We start from the raw sequence: 23,520 nt of genomic DNA on the forward strand, positions 1-23,520 counted from the left end.
TTAATTCAACATTGTAATGTGTTCAACAGAAACAGGCCTGTATTTTCATTGTGTATCACAGGGTCTACTAGGTCCAAATGGATCCAGGAGAACGTGATTCCACATTCCGCCCTCTGATACCCAATGAAAACATTCATTGACAGTTTAATCATCCTGATGGACAGGTGTCATTTCAATAGCATCATCTTCCCTGGCCTCATCCTCATGCCTTCTCTTATGATGGTGCTCAGTGTCCTTATGACACATTTTCTCCATTAATATGTTCAAACAGGAAGGACACACCCTTATCAACACACATAGGGGGTCATTCCGACCCTGGCGGTCATAGACCGCCAAGGCCGGGGACCGCGGATGCACCGCCAACAGGCTGGCGGTGCATCCAGGCCAATTCTGACCGCAGCGGTAAAGCCGCGGTCAGAAAAGGGAAACCGGCGGTTTCCCGCCGGTTTTCCCCTGGCCTGAAGAATCCTCCATGGCGGCGCTGCAGGCAGTGCCGCCAGGGGGATTCCGACCCCCTTACCGCCAGCCTGGCTCTGGCGGTTTTGACCGCCAGAACCTGGCTGGCGGGAACGGGTGTCGTGGGGCCCCTGGGGGCCCCTGCAGTGCCCATGCCAATGGCATGGGCACTGCAGGGGCCCCCTAACAGGGCCCCACAAAGATTTTCAGTGTCTGCATAGCAGACACTGAAAATCGCGACGGGTGCAACTGCACCCGTCGCACCCTTTCCACTCCGCCGGCTCCATTCGGAGCCGGCACCCTCGTGGAAGGGGGTTTCCCGCTGGGCGGGCGGGCGGCCTTCTGGCGGTCGCCCGCCAGCCCAGCGGGAAACTCAGAATGACCGCCGCGGTCTTTTGACCGCGGTACGGTCTCCTGGCGGTTCCCGCTTGGCGGGCGGACCCCCATAATGTTATAAATCCTACTATTCCCACCACCAGTACTTCTATCAGCCAGGATCCCCAACCACGGAACCATGCTGCGATGTCCTTTAGTATTCCTCCTATTTCCGTCACATCCATCACACCCGCCACTTTCATTTCTCCTTCTTCTACCACCTCTATTTTCCCTATTGCCATCCTCACATTCCCACTGTTGTCGGGTATGAAAACACAGCATTCCTGATGGATCACGTTACATACACCACCGGCTCTTGCTAAAATGATGTCTAATGCAAGTCTGTTCTGTATTACAACAGCTCTTAAGTCTGTAAGTTCTTCAGTAATGTTACCTAAGGCTGCTGCAGTAGAACTTGCTAATGTTTCTACCAATACTGCCAATCTGTGTATTTGATATTCTGAATGCGCTATTCCTAATGGCATCACAAATATTCCTTCCACTGCTATGAACCTATCCAACCAAGTAGGTGCCCTTCTTCTTCGTACCCTACTGGGTGCCTTTTGTGTTGCATTGGTCAAATTTGTTATATGCAACATTCGGGGTAGTACGAACGCCAGGTAGCAGGAGCCCTGCCACCCTGCAGGCAGTCTAAAATATGCAGATGTCCCGCATACTATGTATATTCCCCTTGGAGCTGAGAGACCTATAGACAAACCTTCTGGGCCCTTCCGTATGTTATCCAAATCAGAGTATTTGGAGCAGGTGCTTTCTCCTACCTTTATGCTGCTATTATTATGGTTGGGGAGGTGTATGTTAGGGCATTTCATTACTGGTGTAACCATTCGACACACCTTATCATAAAATGTATTTGGCTTTGGGATGCTGCCTTTGAGGTATCGAAAACACCATGACCCCTTTTCTCCTTATGCATAGAAAGGGACATTTGTGATATATCTATGTTCTTCTCCCCCTGTACATAACCCTCATCTCTTCCTATGTTGAATGCTTCCAGTAGCTCTGTTTCACCTTTTTCCGGTATGAGTTGTCCACACACACCCATCCTACCTCCTCCTTTACTTTCTCTTCCCGCCCCACTGTTTCCCTGCTTTAATCTCCCTTTTCCAACCTTCCTCTTCCTTTTAGGTGGCCTTCTCTTTATAGTCCCATTTACTTCCTTTGCAAACATGCTGTTTAGTATGTGACATGAAGCATACTGAGGAAGAGGAATCTGGGCGTAATCTGTCCTTCCCTGGGCAGAGGTGAGTATATGTGTACAAATATAGCAATCAGACACATTTGCCAATTCCTTATAAAATGTCACCATTTGCACGAATGCATTATCCCTGTAATTGTTCCCATCTTCCTCCCATTTGGTATATTTTATCCACTGTGTCCTGTTCACCACCCTTTCTACCACACTAGAGTTCTCCCCTTGTTCTTGTTTCACCGCAATGGTAATCCCTATTTTATTTACACTGTTATTTATATACTGTTCTTGGTCCAGATATGGGATTCGTATTTCTTCATAATATATAAGAATTATTATAGTGATAATTATTGCTGGAACTGGGGTACATATGGCAGTTAGTACCATAGGCCACTTTTTCTCCTTTCTTCTTCTTCTAGGCATTATTCTACTCCAAGTGTCACAAATTGCACTTGTTTAGTCCTTTTCTGTTAATCTCTTATTCTCTGTATCTTCTTGTTGGCACGTCACAGAGTGGTGTCAGAGGTTACTAGCACTTGAAACCACTTGCATGATATAGGTAGATATTCAGGTAAGACCCGCTTGCACCCATCCCTCTCCTGAGGTGTGCAGCACGAGCAGTCTATGAAGAACTCTTTGATGGACCCGCTTGCGTCTCCTGACTCCTGTAGGAACGCAGCACGAGCAGCCCTGTAGTCTCACCGCAGGGCCCGCTTGCACCTCCTGGCTCTTGTAGGAGTGCAGCACGAGCAGCCCTGTAGTCTCACCGCAGGACCCGCTTGCACCTCCTGACTCCTGTAGGAGTGCAGCACGAGCAGCCCTGTAGTCTCACCGCAGGACCCGCTTGCGTCTCCTGACTCCTGTAGGAGAGCAGCACAAGCAGCCCTGTCAGTGTTGTTTGGTGTTTCTTGTTGATCGAAGGTTGTACCCCTGCGGTGCAGGTGTGACCTTTATGGGTACCGCAGGTGGTGGCTGGATGACCTCAGGTTCAATTGCTCTCTTGGTGTGTGAGCTGTGGATCCAGTATTTGAGACCCTCACACTTGACCGCTGTGGCTGTTTTCAGTAGGACTTGGTAAGGCCCTTTCCACCGTGGTTGAAGGCAATGACGCCTAGTGTGGGCCTTGACCCAAACCCAGTTGCCAGGCAGTAGTCCGTGTTCTGGTGGCGTTCCTCCTTCTGGCAGGGCCTGCAGTACCTGGCGGTGAAGGCAGCGTAACGTCTCTGTTATCTTCCTGCAACATTGTAACAAAAGATCATCTGTTATTGCCAATGGGGCAACTGACATGTGGCCTGGAATATTCATGGGGCGCCCAAATAGCACCTCATGGGGACTTAATTTTGTGACTCTATCAGGGGTACTTCTCATAGCGAGGAGCGCTAATGGTAATGCATCAATCCAAGATAGTTCAGTCACTGCGCATATCTTCCCTATTCTGTTTTTCAACACCCCATTTTTTCTCTCTACTGCCCCTGCTGCAGGTGGATGGTATGCACAATGCAACTTTTGTGTTATTCCCAGCCCTTTGCAAAGGCCCTGAATAACATGTGAAATGAATCCTGGTCCATTGTCTGAACTTAAAAGAATCGGCACCCCAAAACGTGGTATTAACTCTTTTAAAAGGCACTTAGCCACAGTTTATGCATCACAGTTCCTGGTGGGGTATGCCTCAGTCCATTTGCTGAACATACAAACTATTACCAAAACATATTTTAGCTTGTATACCGGGGGCATCTCAATGAAGTCCATTTGGAGGCTCTCAAAGGGTCCATGTGGCGGTGGGAAATGGCCTGAAGCGGTTGGTGTACCTTTTCCTGTGTTGTACTGTGCACAAACCGTGCATCTCTTACATAAATGTTCTGCAAATTGCCGAAATTTGGTATTAAACCAACATTGTGAAAACAGTCGTATCATTCCATCCCTACCCACATGTGAGGGGCCATGGAAAAGGCGTGCCATAGAGGACAGTAATGTGGATGGTAGACATATTTTACCGTTGGGTCCCACCCAGACACCCTCCCCGTCTGTCTTGCAACCACCCTTTTCCCAATCTGTTAGTTCTGACCCATCAGCCTGCTGTTGAACACATTTTGGATCAAAATATGTACTTTCCTCCTTAGCTATTGTGGTGGGTTTAACCTGGACCATTACATCCTCACACCCACTGAGGGCTATTCTTCGTGCCTCTTTGTCAATAAAAGCATTTCCCACAGAAACATAGGGGCATATTTATACTCCGTTTGCGGCGAATTTGCGTCGTTTTTTTCGACGCAAATTCGACGCAAAACTAACTCCATATTTATACTTTGGCGTTAGACGCGTCTAGCGCCAAAGTTCATGGAGTTAGCGTCATTTTTTGCGTGAACACCTTCCTTGCGTTAATGATATGCAAGGTAGGCGTTCCCGTCTTAAAAAATGACTGCGATGCATATGCGTCGTATTTATACTCCCGGGCAAAAATGACGCCCGGGAGTGGGCGGGTCTAAAAAACCCGCATTGGCGCCGGATTTTAGCGCCTGGGTCAGGGCAGGCGTTAAGGGACCTGTGGGCTCAGAATGAGCCCAGAGGTGCCCTCCCCTGCCCCCAGGGACACCCCCTGCCACCCTTGCCCACCCCAGGAAGACACCCAAGGATGGAGGGACCCACCCCAGGGACATTAAGGTAAGTCCAGGTAAGTATTTTTTTATATTTTTTTTTGTGACATAGGGGGGCCTGATTTGTGCCCCCCTACATGCCACTATGCCCAATGACCATGCCCATGGGACAGAAGTCCCCTGGGCATGGCCATTGGGCAAGGGGGCATGACTCCTGCCTTTGCTAAGACAAGAGTCATTTCAATGGGGGATGGGCGTCGTAAAAAAATGGCGCAAATCGGGTTGTGGCGATTTTTTTGCCTCAGCCTGACTTGCACCATTTGTGGACGCCCATACGCCATTTTCCCCCTACGCCGGCGCTGCCTGGTGTACGTCGTTTTTTTCAACGCACACCAGACAGCGCCGGCGGCTAACGCTGGCTAACGTCATTGAATAAATACGGCGCCCGCATGGCGCTTCAGAATGGCGTTAGCCGGCGCTAATTTTTTTGACGCAAAACTGCGTTAGCGCAGTTTTGCGTCAAAAAGTATAAATATGGCCCATAGTCCTTAGCAGAAGTGTGGGCTGCACATTTTACAATTGTAATTTTTCTGGGCAGTAGTAGAGCTTGCAACAAGGCAACAATCAATGAAACATGTTGTATGTGTTGGCCTGCTGAAGTGAGAAATCCCCTCATTGCCCACAGATGACCGAAATCATGAGTGACCCCAAAAGCATATTGGCTGTCTGTGTAAATATTCGTTGTCTTTCCTGCTGCCAATTTGCATGCTCTGATTAGTGCTACTAATTCTGCTGCCTGGGCACTTTTAATCTTTGGTAGCCTTCCTCCTTTAAGTAATCTTTTGTCCGTCCCCACAGCATAGGCTGCTTGTAGCATCCCTGTGTGGTCCCTAATGCATGAACCATCCACAAACAAATCACCCTCGGCCTCAGGGAATGGGGTGTCTCTGAGATCTGGCCGCACCTTGGTGTGTGTGTCGACTGCCATAATCCAATCGTGGAAAGAATTATCTATGGTGGGATCATCGTGATCCATTTCAGTAGGCAACAGGCAGGAGGGATTCAATGTTGTGCATCTCTTTATCCTTATATGTGGTGCCAATAGTGTCAACTCATAGCGTGAGAGGCGAGCATTTGTCAGGTGCTGGGTCTTAGTGGTAGTTAGTAATGTGTCAATTGCGTGTGGGACATGTAACACCAAAGTATGAGCCAGGACAATGTTTTCTGATTGTTCCACTGCTAAAGCGGCTGCTGCTACCGCCCTCAGACACGGGGGAAGACCTGCTGCTACTGGGTCCAGGGTGGCCGAATAGTAAGCCACCGGGCGGTAGAAGGTGCCGTGTTTTTGTGCCAAAACCCCTAAGGAGCAACCACCTTTTTCATGGCAAAATAAATGGAAATCTTTGGTGTAATCTGGGAGGCCTAATGCTGGTGCCACACACAATGCAAACTTTAATTTCTGAAAAGCCTCTTCATAGTTTTCTGACCATGGTACTTTGTCTTGCACATCCTTGTGTGTTAAATTCAAAAGTGGTCGTGCAATCAGGGAGAAATTCGGTATCCAATGCCTGCAGTAACCTGCCACCCCAAGGAAAGCCCTCACCTCCTTCTGTGTTTGTGGCCTGGGGTGCTGAGTTATTGTTGCTATCCTATCTGGTAGCAATCTCCTGGACCCTGGTGACAGTTCGTGCCCTAGGTACTTCACCTTTGATTGGCAGAACTGCAACTTCTTTGGGGAGACCTTATGTCCTTTTATGGCAAGGTGACAGAGTAGGGCCACGGTGTCCTGGACACACGCTTCCCGTGATGGTGAGGCTAGCAACAAATCATCAATATATTGTATCAAAGTTGATCCTCCTGCAAAGTGCAATGATGCCAAGTCTGCTCTTAAAGCATCTGAGAATAATGTTGGACTGTCCACAAACCCCTGAGGGAGACAAGTATATGTTAACTTACTATTTTTGTACGTAAAACAGAATAGACCCTGAGACTCCCTATGAAGAGGCACTGAGAAAAAAGCATTACTGAGATCTAGGACTGTGAAGTGCGAAGCTGTACTGGGAATGTTTGATATGATGGTGGCTGGGTTGGGAACCACAGGGAATGATGGTATAACTGCCTTGTTCAGTTCCCTAAGATCTTGAGTAAATCGGTATACCGGGGACCCATCTGGTCCTTTTGCTGCCTTTTTCACGGGGAGAATAGGAGTGTTGCATGGGCTGTGTCGTACCTCCCGCAGTATCCCCTTCTTTAAAAGCTCTTCTATTACTGGAGCTATCCCCTCCTCTCCCTCTTTGGCTATTTTGTATTGTGGCACCTGTGGTAGACGGGCTCCAGGGCGCAGTGTCACTCGCACTGGGGGGCAATCTAATATTCTTCCCACATCATTTGGCCCCTTTGCCCACACTTCACTAGGGACCGAGTCTAGGAATTCTTGTGGGAGACTTTGTTCTTGTCCCTTGCATTTGGAGTCACATCCCATGAAAGCCTGTAATGATATCCCATTCTCCTTGCTTTCCAGGAAGATCCCTTCAGGTGAGCAGCTGATGGTGCACTGTAACTTACATAGGAGATCCCTTCCTAGCAAATTTACTGGACAGTGTCTCCCAAAAATAAACTGATGATTTACAGTAATAGGGCCTACTGTGAATTTCAATGGTTGTGTTAAGTATTCACTCATAGGTTGTCCTGTCGAACCTACGGCTGTTATTTGAGTTGCTGATAATGGTGCGTTGGGTACATCAGAGGCCTTTAGCATTGACCTAGTGGCCCCAGTGTCAACTAAAAAGGGCACAGTTATGCTTAGCACTGTTCCATCTACATATGGACCTTCTTGATCAACCGACAGTACTAGGCCTGTGAAATGTGTCTCCACAGGAGGTGGGTATGGAAACCCATGTCCCCCCTGAGGTGCCTGTGGTATGTCTTGATATGTACCCCACCCCGCACAAGCCGGGTCATTTACTGTGGCAGCATCATATGCATTGTTAGTATAAGGTGGGGGTAGTAATTGTTGTGTCCCGTGTTGTATACTGCCCTCTACCTCTTTGTCCCCTGGCTAAAAAAGAGCAATCTGCCTTCCAGTGTCCCTGTTGGTTACAGTGGAAACAGGTGGTACCTGGCGGGGGCGTGAAAGGTACCCGTTCACCCTGTCCTCTGCCCCTGCCCCTTCCCCTAGCCCTGCTTTGATTATTATTGTAAAATCGTTCTTGTGCCACCATTAATTTTACCTTATCCTTTTTCAATTTCTCATCATCTGCCCTTTGGATATTTGTTTGATAGTCTGCGCAATACCTGGCTGCTGCTAACACTTTGTCAATGGGTTCTTGTTGCCAACACACAAAAGACGTTTGTAAATGAGTTTGTATAGGCTGCTGTAATCCATATACAAAGTTGGTCACAAACGCATGCATCGCCTCACCCAGTGGGTTCCTCATTCCACTACTCTGCTGGTAGACCTGTAGAAGTCGGTCATAGTAACTTGTCACACTCTCATTCTTCTCCTGTTTTGTATGTATTATTTTAGACCAATCAACCTTTTCCTCTGGTACTTTTTCTCGTATGTATTTCATCACCTTGTCTCTTGCTGTCTCTACCTCTTGTCCCGGTGCCCCCCCTTTTTCCCCTCACTGGTTCCTCTGCCGGCCATCCTACCACCTTCTTACAATCCTCCCATAAATCTCGTGGTATTATTATACTGAATAACATGTTCAATCCTTCCACAGCATTTCTCCCATTGCCACTATTCTATTCAATTCTGTGTACCATTTGTGTGGCTCATCGCGTAATTTTGGGAAGTCTTTGGTGAAGGAAAACAGGTCAGCTCTATGCCAAGGTACATAGACATATGTTGGGGTATGGCCATCCTCCCCTAAGGAGGATGAAGGTACCTCTCTCAGAGGCATCATCTTTGTCTGTACCTGTTCTGTCCCTTCCTTATTTTTCTCTAGGCTCTGCAGGACCTGAGCTGCTTTTAACCCTTCTTTCAATTCTTTCCATTTCTGTAATTTTAATATATCGTATTCCAGTTTTTCAGACAATTTGTCGTTACTCCAGAATGGCACGTCTGCACCTGTGAAACTCATTTGAGAAGTGTCCCAACTGTATTCTGTTGGCAGGGGACTCGTGCTGTTAGTGGAGCGAGCATATATCTGGTGTATCTCAGGGCCTAGGGCCATCAGTTCTGATCGCGCCTTGGCTAGAAGTTCCTCTCTGTATTCCCTATTGTTATCTCTTTCTACCTCCGCAAATGTCTGTCTTCTATCAATGAGATCTGTGAGTATGGCACGACAATTTTTTCTGTCTGATTTCAGGAACTTAGGCCCTCATTCTAACTCTGGCGGGTAACGCCATTTGGCCGCCACGCGGGCAAAATACCGCTTCCCGCATTCTAACATTCCCGCTGGGCCGGCGGGCGCTAAGCAAGTTAGCGCCCGCCGGCCCAGCGGGAATGAGGGCCGCAACACAGGAGCCGGCTCCGAATGGAGCCGGCGGTGTTGCGGCGGTGCGACGGGTGCAGTTGCACCGGTCGTGCTTTTCACTGTCTGCTAAGCAGACAGTGAAAAGCCGCCCTGGGCCCTGTTAGGGGACCCCTGCACTGCCCATGCCAGTGGCATGGGCAGTGCAGGGGCCTCCAGGGGCCCCAGGACACCCGTTCCCCCCAGCCTCTTCCTGGCGATGAAAACAGCCAGAAACAGGCTGGCGGGAAGGGGGTCAGAATCCCCAAGGCAGCGCTGCTTGCAGCGCTGCCCTGGCGGATTCGCCCAGCCGGGGGTAAACCGGCGGGAAACCGCCGGCCCCGGTTTTCTGACCGCGGCTTTACTGCCAGAATGGGCTAGGAAGCACCGCCAGCCTGTTGGCGGTGCTTCCGTCATCCGCGGCCCTGGCGGTCTTTGACCGCCAGGGTCGGAATGACCCCCACAGTCTTTCTTAGTGTGCTGGGAGAAGCACTCGGTGTACCGTATGGTGAATTTCCTTTCATTTGTGTTGCTGTGAGGCTGTTACTCCTTTCAAATAGACTTCCGTCTAAAAACCTTGTCAAAATATCAATGTTATGCTTCGTGTGGTGTGTGAAAATACATATCTCCCATATTAGCCCATGCAATCCCTTTATCCCTTCACTACTGTCCCTGGACGCGTCTTGGAACTGCTGTTTCCACTGTGTATTCAACAATTTTGGTCCATTTCCTTTCTTTGTAGCCTGCGCCAACAAACTGTCACTTTCCTTGTTCGTTTTCTGAGCAATGTGGGCCACTTCCTCTCTGACTTCCTGCAGCATTTGAAAGTCTTTCAATCGGTCAAGTTTCATTTTTGTTAGTTCCTCTTTTATTAAACCATGTGCGAGCTCACGGGCTGCAGTTTTCTGAGCCAGAGATAGCTTAGGAGGCTCTGTACCTGTGCTCAATGTGCACTTTTTCCTCCGAACTCACTGTTTTGTTCTCATTACCTAACCTCCCCATCAGTATGTCTTCTATGAGTGCGTCCTCGGTCTCTTCCTTTGTCGTTCCCTGCATACTGTGTTCCTGTGATGGTGCACCTACCCCAGGAAGACATGGGAATGTTCCTACCATATCGAGCATTTTATCCCTCCGCTCCTACCTCTTCTCATTTCTCTGTCTTTCACAATAAAATCCGTCTTTCAACACCACCAATTCCTTGCACACTTTAGCTTTTATGTTGTTTGTATGTCTGAGGTCTTGTAGGCAATAGTCCCATGAGTAGAAAGAGTCCCATTCCAGGTTACGAGTCTTACGTCCCCTTAGAATCAGCATTTGTCTCAAGTATGACAACTTGTTCATGTCATACGTGCCATTACTTGGAAACTGTAAGTCTGGTCGCCTTGCCGTCAGCCTGTGCCATTTGTCAAGAAACATTAATGCATGTAGTCCTTGCTTAACGGCTACTTGGTAGGCAGGACTATCCCTAGGGGGTGTGATTTGGTGTGTGTCCAAATGTTCTTTGCTAAAGGGGTTCCCCATAGCTAAATAAAAGGTCACTGCTTTCCATTACCACTTCACGTAAACAGTTCAGTCACACCAGGCAACACCAGGGAGTCGTCTATTTCTGCCGCTCATATCAAATGACACATGAGGAAAACCCGCACTCAAATCAGCACTGCCAACTGCATTTGTTATTAGTGAAGCAGAGAGTTTGTCTGCAATCACACAACAGTACACGCAGCCTTGTTCACCGCAAGCATGCACAAGTTTGGAATGAAAAAAAACAGTGCCAAGGTGTTGGTGACGGCGCACACTGGCGTCCTTTTAGCGAATAAAAGATGACAGGAAAGTCAAGAGAGAAAGGCAAAGATCCTACACCCTTGCTTTCCTGCCCTGAGACAGGGTGCGGCTGTATGGGATTAGAACCCGGACCAGATCCGTGGCGGGTGACACACAGGTAATGCAATAATGGTGAACAGTGCACTCAATCACATATAGGACAATACGATAACAATATAACAAAAACAGGTACTTGCCCTACGTGATGGTCATGCCTCCCACCCTTTGTGCTGGTGCGTGGTGACAGTAGAGTGTGGTGCACAGGCAGACACTGCCAGTCGTAGTAATCAGTCACTGTAACAGTACTGGCGGGCGTAATGCTCCTGAGTTCTGGTACAATCGCAGCTTGAGTCAGTCAGTTAATACACATCTCCTTCCTCACTATATTCTCACTATTATCCTAACACATAATTCAACCACCCCGTCTATCTCTCCATCTAACCAGCAGGAGAGAGAGAGAAAGAGAAGAAAGAAGGAAGGAAAAATCAATACGACGCCCCCACAGAGCACAACACCGCAACGCTATCAGCGCAGAGAGAGAGAGAGAAAATAAATAAATAAATATGCGAGAGTCAGTATTGCCATTACAGACAGGTTTCTACCCTCCTGTTGCTTGAGAAGCTCAAGCCCAGGAAGGCAGAGCAAAGGATTTCCTTTGGGAGAGGGGTGCTACACCCTCTCCCTTTGGCAATAGGTGTTAGAGGCTTGGGAGGGGTAGCCTCTCCAACCCACCAGTATGCTTTGAAGGGCACATTTGGTGCCCTCCTTGCATAAACCAGTCTACACTGGTTCAGGGACCTCAAGTCCCTGCTCTGGCTTGAAACTGGACAAAGGCCCCTCCACCCCCCACTCCCCAAATCACCAAATACACATGCACACATCCACATACCCCCCACCCACACTCATTCACAAACATACCGACACACCCCCACCCCCATCCATAGATGCACACATCCACACACATGCTCACTCATGCATACACGCACCCATTTACAGACATACATACACACATTTATACATGCAGACACACGTCCCCCTTCAGAAATACACTTGCACACCCCCATGCACGCACTCACTCACTCAACACCTCCCCCATACCACCCTCCCCCTTCCCTCTCGGACTTACCTGTTCCATGGTGCTGTTCTGGGAGGGAACGGGCTCCTAGGATGCTGCTCCGCCAGCATCACTGCATCTGCAGACAGAGCCACGCCTATAATTGCATCATTATAGGCTTGGCGGTGTCTGTCTGACGTGGCAGTGAGGGTGGAGCAGCATCCACCCCCACCACTGACCACCAGCATGGCGCCTGGTGGCCCTCAACGCCAACAATGGCGGGAAGGCACCAAGCGTCATTATATGGCGTTCCTCCCACGGCAGTGATCTCGGCGGCCCACTGAATGGACCACTGAGATCATAATGAGGGCCTGAGTGTTTTCTTTCATGTGTGTAAGTACTGTGTGTGACTACAGTGGTATTGCATGAGCTTTGCATGTCTCCTAGATAAGCGTTGGCTGCTCATCCACAGCTACCTCTAGAGAGTCTGGCTTCTAGACACTGACTACACTACACTAATAAGGAATACCTGGACCTGGTATAAGGTGGAAGTACCTTAGGTACCCACCACACAGCGGCCAGCCTCCTACACCCTAGTAATAGCAGTGGTGGTGGGACTATTAGCAGTAGTCAGTGCAAGGGTGTAGCTGGGCTCACTTTTGTATCCATGGTAGGGTCTGGGTTGGTTAGAGAGACCACTGAGGCAGTGTTAGTCTCTGATGGGGGCATTGATTTTGCCACCTTGCTGCCTGTCCCTTTAACATGGGTAAGAACATGCAGCACCCTCTGATAAATGGTGCTGAGGCTGAGGCCTACAGCAACACAAGTGCCAGTCTCACCAGCCTCCTATAGCCTCCCTCTTCACCTATGGACCTCACCCTCCCTGCTGGAATCCAGAAGAGGATTTAAGACCTAGTTACTTGAGTAAACTCCAGCAGTAACAGATATCTGTGCATATCCTATGAGTGATAAGTTGTGCTTAAATTGAAAGAAATCCTCTCTCAGCTACAAGTGGGTATCGCACACACATTGAACAATCAGACATCCTCTCCCAGATGCAAGCGGGTGTCATGCACACAATGAACAATCAGACATCCACTCCAAGCTACAAGTGAGTGTCAGGCACACATTGAACAATCAGTCATCTTCTCTCAGTTACAAGTGGGTGTCACACACACATTGACATCCTCTCCTAGCTACAAGTGGATGGCACACACACAGTGAACAATCAGATATCCTCTCTCAGCTACAAGTGGGTGTCATATACACATTGAATAGTCAGACACCCTATCTGTGTGTCACACAAAACCGGAACAACCAGACATTCTCTTCCAGCTACAAGTGGGTGTAAAACACACATTGAACAATCAAACATCGTCTCACAGGTACAAGTGGGTGTTACATACACATTGACACCCTCTCCCATCTACAAGTGGGTGTCACACACACATTGAACAATCAGTCATCCTTTCCCAGATGCAAATGGATGTCACACACATTGAACTATCAGACATCGTGTAGTATCTGCAATCAGACATTGTCTCCCAGCTACAAGTAATTTCCTTACACACATTGAACATTCAGACATCCTCTCCAAGCTACATTTGGGAGTCACACACACATTGAAAAATCTGACACACAGAGCACCTGGAGAACCACAATCTTCTGAACACCTCCCAAAATGGATTTCGTACAACACCGAAACCGCCCTGCTGACCGCCACAGTTGAAATCAGAGCACTCTTAGATCAAGGAAAAACAGCAGCCTTGATCCTACTCAACCTCTAAGTAGCATTTGACACAGTATCTTACAGCATCCTGATCAAAAGACTGCACCACATCGGAATCAGAGGAAATGCCCTCAAGTGGATCACCTCCTTCCTCACAGGAAGAACCCAGAAAGTACACCTTGCGCCTTCGACCTCGGAATCAAAGAACAACTTCTGCGGCATCCCTCAAGGCTCACCCCACTTCATTTAACACCTATGTGACTCCCTTGGTTTAAGCACATGGACTAAACATCACAGACAAGATGGAATGACTAATCTTAGGAAACACCTCCCTGTGGAAGAACGCATGGTGGCCCCCCGAACTAGGACCTACAACTACACTAACCAGCCATTCCCGCAACCTTAGCAACATCCTGGACAAGAAACTGACCATGGGGAGCAGAACAATGCAGTCTCCTACTCCTGCTTCCTCAGTCTCTACTAGATTTTTAAGTGGCTCCCCGTCAACTCTAGACGCACTGTCACTCAAGCACAGATCACCAGGCTATTGGACTATGGCAATGCACTCTATGCAGGGAACACCACACACCTCCTCAGGAGGCTACAGAATATACAGAACTCAGCAGCCAGACTCTTCCTTGACCTCCCCAGTTTGACCCACATTATCCCCCACCTCAAGAAGTTCCACTGACTCCTCGCACAGAAGAGATGCCAGTTCAATATGTTGATCCATGCCTTCAAAGCCCTCCACAACCTTGGACTCAAGCACATCAACCACAGACTGAATTTCCACCTACTTTCCAGACACCTGTGCTCTGCCTCCCTCTTCCTCGCACACACCAACCACACATTGCAGAAACAGCAGAGGGCATCCTTTCACCTATATTGCTGTGAAAACTTGGAACAACCTCCCACTTCGCCTATGGACCTCACCCTGCCTGTTGGAATCCAGAAGAGGACTTAAGACCTAGTTACTCGAGTAAACCCCAGCAGCACCCGATATCTGTGCATAGATATCCTCATGAGTGATTAGCTGCACTTTACAAATCCATCTGGAATGGAATGGAAAGACATCCTCTCCCACCTACAAGTGGATGTCACCCACACATTGAACAATCAGACATTCTCTCCCAGATGCAAGTGGGTGTCACGCACACACTGATCAGACATCCTCTACCAGCTACAAGTGGGTGTCAGGTACTCATTGAACAGTCATCCTCTCTCAGCTACAAGTGGGTTTCACACACACATTGACATCCTCTTGCAGGTACATGTGGGTGTCATGCACACATTGAACAATCAGACATCGTCTTTCAGCTACAAGTGGGTGTCACACACACATTGAACAATCAGACATCCTCTCCCAGATGCAAGTGGATGTCATACACATTGAACAATCAGACATCGTGTTAAATCTACAATCAGACATTGTCTCCCAGCTACAAGTAGGTGCCTCACACGCATTGAACAATCAGACATCCTCTCCCAGCTACAAGGTGTCACACACGCACTGAACACAGAGTTCCATCTTATAGACAAAGATACACATGGGAAAGCATTGGGAAAGAATTGGTGCAGTCAGTCTCTGAGACAAGGGAAGACACCATGGACACCTTGCAGTGGTTTTGGGAAGATATGCACAACCAGCTAACGAAACTGCATGTCACATGCACAACTATGACTACAAGCAAACCTTGTACAGCATAAAGATCTCTCCTTCTAATCATACTCCTGAATGATGAGAACAGTTTGAATATTTAGCACCTTTCTATTGTAGGTGGACCACGGAGAACAATCAGAGACCCTCTGAAAAACTGTATCACTCCCCAACTAGATGAAAATATTTCACAATACATTTGTGTCATCTGTCCCACCCTCGCCAAATAATCATATCGTGAAGGACCAAAAGCCGAATGACATACACAACTTCCTCCTTGGATGGAACCAGGAGATATCCTCATTTTCATCCAGTTTTGATACTGAACCTGAAGACATTTCCAAGTTCACACAAGTCTAATCCAAAACCAGGAGACATCCTCATGTTCACCCAAGTCTGGTACAAAACCAACAGATCTCTTTAAACTCACATGTCTGGTACAAGACCAGGAGATCTCCTCAAGTTCACACATTACTGGTACAAGACTAGGAGACATCTCCAAGTTCCCCTCTTTGTGGGGTGAAACTAGGAAACACCCTTGAATGTACCCTTATCTGATACATTGAATTAAAGAACATACCTAAAACCCTGAGACCAGCCTCTCCATCACAAGATACCCTGGCTCAACTACTAAATTTGCTCAACTTTGCAACCCTTTAGTGGCATAGCATTGACACAAAATCCATTTTGGTATTTACTAAGGTATACAAAGTCGATTTCCAAGGCTTTGTGTGGTTTAGTAAATACAATGTAACACAACGCTGTACATATAACTGCCTTGCGTTATGTCTGCTGGCCTAGGGGACAAAGTGGGATTTTCTTTTTGGAAATAAAAAAGAACAATGCCCACCTCCTGTGGCAGTTTCTACCCACTTGGGGGGTGCATGGTGAAATTTGTAATGCCCCTTAACACCAGGTTTTTCCTGGCGGCAATGGGCATTTGAAAACAGCTATATGCCCGACCATCTAAATGAGGTGAGTGCACATATTTCCACTCCTCTGATGGTCCCTACTCAGTCAGGCCATCTGAGAAGTTTGACCATGGCGAAGATGGAGTTAATTGGTCTGCCTTCACTTAAATCGGGTGGGCGGGCTATAGCCTTGGCAGGGAAGGAACTTTGTGAGAGAGTTCCCTCTCCACCAAAATATACATTTGGCCTTAAATCTTGCGATAATGGAAAGACGTAGATCAGTCTATGACCCTGAGATTTCTCCAGAAGGCCTACACATGAGAGGCTGCATATGCGGTCCTTTCTTGTAATGTTAAGGTGGAATTTTCATTGGGGTCCTTGATTCTCCGAACTGCAGTCAATCCGGAGAATTGTTCACCAATGGATACAGCTGATCTGATGGTGGATAGTGGTCTGAAAAAATTATTTGCTGCCAATAATTTGGTTCTAAGGCAGGCACCTATGCAGTGTACACTTCTCTCTCCCTTGTGAAACACTTTGAGTCTTTACCAGTAGCAATCCAGTAGCAATCCAGGAATTCACAGACTGTTCAGATCTCCTGGTGCAACTGTAGCAAGTGGTAAACTTCTTGGGAGATAGAGCAACGGATACTTGAAGACCTAAACGTAGTGGCATCTGGGGCTGTAGTATTGGCGTGAAGGAATTTTTGGATGATGGACTGGAAAGCTATATTTTCTGAGAAACCTGACTTTCTCAAAATCCTTCTGAATGTCGCAAGTTGTTTGGTGATAGGCTAGGCTTCATGATCACAAAGGCCCTCATTACAACCCTGGCGGTCGGTGTTAAAACGGCGGAAAGACCACCAACAGGCCGGCGGTAAAAAAAATGGAATCACGACCATGGCGGAAACCGCCAACATAGACAGCCACTTTAACACTCCGACCGCCACGGTGGTAGAAACAAACACAGAGGCGGTCACCGCCAACAGACAGGAGGAAGACAATGTACCCCCACACTATTATGAGAAGCCGATCCGCCACCTTTTCCGGGGCGGATTCAACGTGAACAAAAACATGGCAGAAACAGGACTTGGAAGGGGAAACACTCACCTTTACACAACCCACAAGGAACCAGGACGGCATGGAGCCAGAACTCCAATTACTCCCTGCGATAGTATTCCTGCTCCTCTACCAGGAGCACGAAAGACGGCGGCGACGACCACAGTGAGTACTGCACCTACAACACAGGGGAAGCGGGAGGGAAAAGAGAGTGACACACACACACGCAATACGCAACATCCCCCACCCTCACCCACACAAATACATGCTGCAACATTACATTTACACCCCCCAACCCCCCTTGGAAGAACGCAATGACAAAAGGAAATGATTGTAACGATTGTAATCAATAAACATCCATTAGTCAAAACTTTAAATACAGTATAAACAATTATGTGCACCAACAATTCAAGTCCGGGTAGTGCACCATTCATAGTCCGTGGACCACTGGGCCCAAAATGCATGGGCGAGGCCCACACTCAATACCAGACTCCAAATGGAGAGAACACTGCTGGGGCATCAGATCGAAATGTAACAGGCACCTCAGGGGGAAGGGAAGGGGGGCACCCCAGCCAAATGAGTGCACGACGCCAGCTCCACGAGGGGGCTCAATGCCCATTGATGTATCCTGGGGAGTGCAAAGCCACAGTCTCTCAAGTCTTTTCAGTGGGTGGGTTGCCTACTGCTTTATCCTGGGGAATGCAAAGCCACAGTCTCTCAAGTCTTTTCAGAGGGTGGGTTGCCCACTGCTTTATCCTGGGGAGTGCAAAGCCACAGTCTCTCAAGTCTTTTCAGTGGGTGGGTTGCCCACTGCTTTATCCTGGGGAATGCAAAGCCACAGTCTCTCAAGTGGATAACAGCTCCACTGGTTCTGGAGGGGCCTTTGTGCCCAGAGTGCTTCATCCTGCCAAGGACTGAGGTAGTGGATGTGATACTCCACTGGTTCTGGAGGGGGCTCTGTGCCCAGAGTGCTTCATCCTGCCAAGGACTGAGGTAGTGGATGTATCTCTCCACTGGTTCTGGAGGGGGCATTGTGCCCAGAGTGCTTCATCCTGCCAAGGACTGAGGTAGTGGATGTGATACTCCACTGGTTCTGGAGGGGGCTTTGTGCCCAGAGTGCTTCATCCTGCCAAGGACTGAGGTAGTGGATGTATCTCTCAACTGGTTCTGGAGGGGGCTTTGTGCCCAGAGTGCTTCATCCTGCCAAAGACTGAGGTAGTGGATGTGATACTCCACTGGTTCAGGAGGGGGCTTTGTGCCCAGAGTGCTTCATCCTGCCAAGGAGTGAGGTAGTGGATGTATCTCTCCACTGGTTCTGGAGGGGGCATTGTGCCCAGAGTGCTTCATCCTGCCAAGGACTGAGGTAGTGGATGTGATACTCCACTGGTTCTGGAGGGGGCTTTGTGCCCAGAGTGCTTCATCCTGCCAAGGACTGAGGTAGTGGATGTGATACTCCATTGGTTCTGGAGGGGGCTTTGTGGCCAGAGTGTTTCATCCTGCCAAGGACTGAGGTAGTGGATGTATCTCTCCACTGGTTCTGGAGTGGGTTTTGTGCCCAGAGTGCATCATCCTGCCAAGGACTGAGGTAGTGGATGTGATACTCCACTGGTTCTGGAGGGGGCTTTGTGCCCAGAGTGCTTCATCCTGCCAAGGACTGAGGTAGTGGATGTGACACTCCACTGACGGTGATGCAACATGCAAGCTGCCCAGGCTCCTGTAACTGACCACCAGCCTTGTACGACTGACTACTGGGGATGGCAGCCATGTCTGCGGTGGTACCACTGGCTCAGGATGTTGCGGGGCCGCTGGGGGTGCTGGCGGCGGGGTCACTAGTGGCGGTGCTTATGGAGGGCTCTGTGGCATCGGTGCTGGCAGCGGTCTTTGTGGCGGCCGTGCTGGTGCCGGCCTCACTGACTGCGGTTCTGGTGGTGGCCTCACTGACTGCGGTGCTGGCGGCGGTGTCAGTAGCGGCGGTGCTTGCGGCGGGCTCACTGACTGCGGTGCTGACGGCGGTGTCAGTAGCGGCGGTACTGGTGGCGGGCTCACTGACTGCGGTGCCGGTGAAGGGCGCAGTGTCTGCGGTGCTGGTGAAGGGCTCAGTGTCTGGGGTACTGGCGGGGGTGTCTGTGGCGGCGGTGCAGGTAGCGGTGCCGGTGGCGGTCTTGTCCGACGTGCAGGTTGGCATCGACGTGGACCTGCCTTTGACTTTCAGGCCCTTCTCCACCTTGGATGGTGGCGCAGCAGTCTTGCCACTTTCAACTTTTGTCTTGCCTGAGCCCTTTGTGGCAGGTGTTTTCGCCTTCTCCCTCTGGGATGTGGGCAACTTTTTCAGTTTTGGAGGTGGCGGAATGTCCTTGCCCTCGCTCCTTGGGACACTGGCAGCCCTGTTGCTTGGCGCACTCCAAAATCCTGCTTTTGCTGGCACCACTGTGCCCGGTGATGTGGTGGCTGAGGTGCTGGGTTGGGACCTGGAAAGGCAGGCCCTAGGGGACGGACGGGGGGGAGGTGTAGGGAAGAGGTCAACATTTGATAGGAAAAGCTTTTTAGACACACTGGGATGGGTAGATGGAGGGGGTTTGGGACTGGAGGAAGAGGTAGTGGTTGTAGGAGGTGTTCGATGGTGACTTTGGGTGAAGGTGCATGGGCTGTAGGCTGTTGTGAGGTGGATGGCTGTTGGGTGGGTGTGTGACTGCGTTTGTGTACTTTGGGAGGAGGGCTCACAGACACACTGGTAGAGGACACAGAGGATGTGTGAATGGTAGTGGGGGTGGTGAGTGCACATGAGCGGTGTGTGGTGTTGGGCGTGCTGGTGATGGAGGTAGTGGCTGAGGATGTAGTGCATGATGGTGTGAGTGGAGATGCAACAGGGAGGGAGGAGGGAGAGGTGGAGGAGGGGGACACAGTGGAGGCAGTGGATGTTGGTTTGTGTGGATGGGTGTGATGCTTGTGTGAGTGCCTGTGGGATGTGTGGTGCTTATGTTTGCCTGAGCCACCCTTGTGTGTTGATGTGTGTGCATGCTGGTCTGATGGTGTGCTTGGGATAGGCTGAGGTACAGGGTATTGGGTCTGGGTGGAGGAAGTTGGAGGGGGAGGCTGGACACAGGGACAGTGGCTGCCATCAGTGCAGAGACCAGAGCCTGAAATGCTCGCTGTTGGGCTGTCTGGCCAGAATAAATGCCCTCCAGGTATGCATTTGTTTGTTGCAATTGCCTCTCTACACTCTGGATGGCATTCAGATTGGTAGACTGCCCAACAGTGAGGGATCTCAGGAGGTCAATGGCCTCCTCACTGAGGGCAGCAGGGCTGACTTGGGCAGGGCCTGAGGTTCCTGGGGCGAAGGAGATTCCCACCCTCCTGGGTGAGCGGCCACGGGACATACGCTGAGGGGCGGTGCTGGTAGGGGGGGTGGCGGCTGTACCTGTAGATGGGGTGGGCACAGAGGGGCCCACCACCGCAAGGGAGCTCCCATCAGAGGAGGAGTCAGTGTCGCCTGTCAGTGCTCCTGTCCCCGCCGTGGAGCTCCCCTCGCCCTCCATCTCACTGGTGACTTCAGACTCCGTTGTCTCGCCCTCCAGGGCCATGTGGGATGCAGCTCCCTCCTGCTCCGATGGCACTGCTCCTCCCCCTTAAGATGCTATTGCACACAAGAACAGGGAGACCACAAAAAGGGGGGGAAGAAAGAAGAAAGACATGTTCAGTGCATGCAATACCGCTACTGTTGGCGGACACTACAGACATAGCAGCCCTCTGCACTACGTCATGCACTTAGAGTTCCCTAATTAATCACAGGGACATGGGGTACAAGGCCTATGCCAGATTGCTGCACACATGGAAGTCACAGGAGCCCGACTAGGTGAAGATGGCTGTTACCACTGGTGGGGTTGGGGTGCCACATAGCCTGCCTCACAAAGGGTCCTTGCCTACAAAGTTCGCCCTGGCTTAGGGTAACCCACTGCCCACCTTCCCCAACCAGACACCTCGTAATGCGCGCAGAGTCAGATGGATGTGACGGTACTCACCCCTTTGTGGCTGCTGTGATGCCCTCAAGCGCCCCCATCAGGGGGGTCATGGTGCGATGGGCACCCCTCCCACGTTGGGAAGCCATCCCCAGCTGGGCCTCTGCCGTCTTCTTGCTCCAGCGGCAAATGTCCTCCCATCTTTTACGGCAGTGGGTGCTCTGTCTGTGGTGGACCCCAAGGGTCCGGACGTCCTTGGCGATTGCACGCCAAATATCCTTCTTCTGGTGGGCGCTGACCTAGAGGAATAGAACAGGGGAAAAGGAAAAACTTTAACCGTCCGGACCGTCACAGTCATTGTCTCACGTTCCCATCCTTGTCCTGATGCACATACACTCACCGTCCGCTCATGCAGGCCTCAGTCCCCCCCGTATCTTCCATCCAGACCACTCCAAACAGTCATTGCGCCCATACAGCATGCTCACAGTGTACTCACCTGTTTGTCTGGAGGACTGTAGAGTAGCGTGTACTGGGGGAGGACCCCATCCACTAGCTTCTCCAACTCCTCCAAAGTGAAGGCAGGGGCCCTTTCCCCAGACACTTGAGCCAAAGTCGCTTCCAGACATAGGTCACAGCAGCACTTGCAGTGTAGGTCCTTTCCTGTCGAAGGTCAGGTATCAAGTGAGTGAACTGACAGAAAATGGCGGTCACGTCCACGGCGGTGCGTACCGTCACCGCCGGCATACATCGTCATTGGCTCCTGGGACCCATAGGGCCCAATGTTAACCAATGCAGGATTGTGCCGCGGTCTTCGACCGCCTACCGCAACGGTGTACAACGCCAGCGCAGTTACCTCATATCCCCTTGTCCCACATTCTAGGTCAGGCAGCCGCCATTTCAGGGGGCCACATGGCATTATTTTTAAATGCATCACATATATCTAGGCCTTGCATACACACAGAGACAGGCACATAGCGGATTGACAAATGTGTGCAATAAATTATTTTTTTACTACCACAGTGTTGGCTGACTCTGTGCTCGCTATTCTCGTCCATAGGGCACGTCCGCTGGGGCAGGTGAGGAGATGGCGGCATCCTCCGGTGTACAGACCACTGGTGGACCTGTCGACAATGAAAGAGAGACATGTAATAGTCACCTACAGACTTGATTGTGCCACAATCCAGGAACTGTGTGCCCAGTTGGAGCCAGACCTGATTTCAGCTATCCGCAATCCCACAGGAATCACCCCTCTAGTGCAGGTCCTGTCAGTACTCCATTTCCTGGCAAGTGGGTCTTTTCAAACAACAGTGGCCATTGCATCAGGGATGTCCCAGCCTATGTTCTCAAACGTGTTGTCCAGAGTGTTGTCTGCCCTGCTGAAACACATGCGCAGCTACATCGTTTTCCCTCAGGTGGAGGATTTGCCCACAGTGAAAGGTGACGTCTATGCCCTGAGACATACCCCCAACATCATAGGTGCCATTGATGGGACACATGTGGCCTTGGTACCCCCCGCAGGAGTGAACAGGTGTACAGAAACCGGAAGAGCTACCATTCAATGAATGTGCAGATGGTGTGTTTGGCCGACCAGTACATCTCCCATGTGAACGCCAAGTTTCCTGGCTCAGTGCATGACGCTTACATTCTGAGGAATAGCAGCATCCCTTATGTGTGGCTAATAGGTGAGGATAAGTACCCTATACCCTGTGAATAGTTGTCTGGGTCTGGGTCTGGGCTTGTCCCTACGGGTTAGTGTGTGTCTAACAGTTGTCTCTCGACATTTGCAGGTGACTCTGGGTACCCCAACCTGTCATGGCTACTGACCCGAGTGAGAAATCCCAGGACAAGGGCAGAGGAATGATACAATGAGGCACATGGGCGAACTAGGAGGATTATAGAAAGAACCTTCGGCCTCCTGAAGGCCAGATTCCGGTGCCTCCATATGACAGGTGGTTCTCTGTGCTACTCACCAAAGAAGGTGTGCCAGATCATCGTGGCGCTGCTGTATGCTGCACAACTTGGCTTTGCAACGACAGGTGCCTTTTCTGCAGGAGGATGGTCCAGAAGGAGGTCTTGTGGCAGCTGTGGAGCCTGTGGACAGTGAAGAAGAGGAGGCAGAAGAAGAGGCTATCGACAACAGAAACAACGTGATCCAGCAATACTTCCAGTGAGACACAGGTAAGAAGACATCACTGCCTCCTACATCTCATACAATTGTTAGACCTATCATATGTCTGTCACT

Source organism: Pleurodeles waltl, chromosome 4_2, assembly GCF_031143425.1.
Source record: "Pleurodeles waltl isolate 20211129_DDA chromosome 4_2, aPleWal1.hap1.20221129, whole genome shotgun sequence".
Lineage (NCBI taxonomy): Eukaryota > Metazoa > Chordata > Amphibia > Caudata > Salamandridae > Pleurodeles > Pleurodeles waltl.